Below are 1,214 nucleotides of genomic sequence, written 5' to 3' on the forward strand. Positions count from 1 at the left end.
CCGGATCTTAAAGAACAGAAGGAACATTGTGAGGAAGTAAAGGTTTATATGGAGATTGAGCGGAACGTCTTGAGGGATGACTTGGAGAACCTGAACCTGAGATATGGAAATCTCCTCAAGACGCAGATGAAGGGCGAAGCAGAGATGGACCGCTTGAGAAAGGAGAACCAGGATCTGAGAGAATTGAAGGAACCGTGTGCTGACGACAAGGATGTGGAGATCGTCACTTTGTTGAGGATCAACAGAAAGCTCCATGTGGAGAAAGAGGATAATGATCTGGAGATCGCCCGCCTGCGAGAGGAGAACCGGACGCTGAAGCTACGATGTGGGGTGGAAGAGGAGGAGGAAGAGGAGGGGGAGGAGGAGGAAGAGGAGGGGGCTGTGGAGGAAGAGGAGGGGGAGGAGGAGGCTGTGCAGGTGGAGGTGGAGGAGGAGTGGGAGGATGAGATTGAACATTGCTCTGTTCAGATCTTAAAAACGACGAGCAGACCGCCGTGGTTGAATAGGTTCAACATCTTCGTCAACGACCGCCCGAACATCCCTGAGTACGTAGTCTACTTCACTAAAGGGGGACAGGTGGGGAAGGGGGAGGCTGTGGAGGAAGAGGAGGTGGCTCTGGAGGAAGAGGTGGGGGAGGAGGAGGCTGTGGAGGGGGCTGTGGAGGAAGATGTGGGGGCTGTGGAGGAAGAGGTGGGGGAGGAGGAGGCTGTGGAGGGGGCTGTGGAGGAAGAGGTGGGGGCTGTGGAGGAAGAGGTGGGGGAGGAGGTGGCTGTGGAGGAAGAGGATATTTATTAGAACAGTTATTAGATCAGTTATTAGAACAGTTATTAGATCAGTTATTAGAACAGTTATTAGATCAGTTATTTTATCAGTTGAGTTATTAGATCAGTTATTAGAACAGTTATTAGATCAGTTATTAGATCAGTTATTAGATCAGTTATTAGAACAGTTATTAGATCAGTTATTAGATCAGTTATTAGAACAGTTATTAGAACAGTTATTAGAACAGTCATTAGAACAGTTATTAGATCAGAACAGTTATTAGAACAGTTATTTTATCAGTTGAGTTATTAGATCAGTTACTAGAACAGTTATTAGATCAGTTATTAGATCAGTTATTAGAACAGTCATTAGAACAGTCATTAGAACAGTTATTAGATCAGAACAGTTATTAGAACAGTTATTAGAACCGTTATTAGAGAAGATAAGGGAAG

Source organism: Trematomus bernacchii, unplaced genomic scaffold (assembly GCF_902827165.1).
Source record: "Trematomus bernacchii unplaced genomic scaffold, fTreBer1.1, whole genome shotgun sequence".
NCBI lineage: Eukaryota > Metazoa > Chordata > Actinopteri > Perciformes > Nototheniidae > Trematomus > Trematomus bernacchii.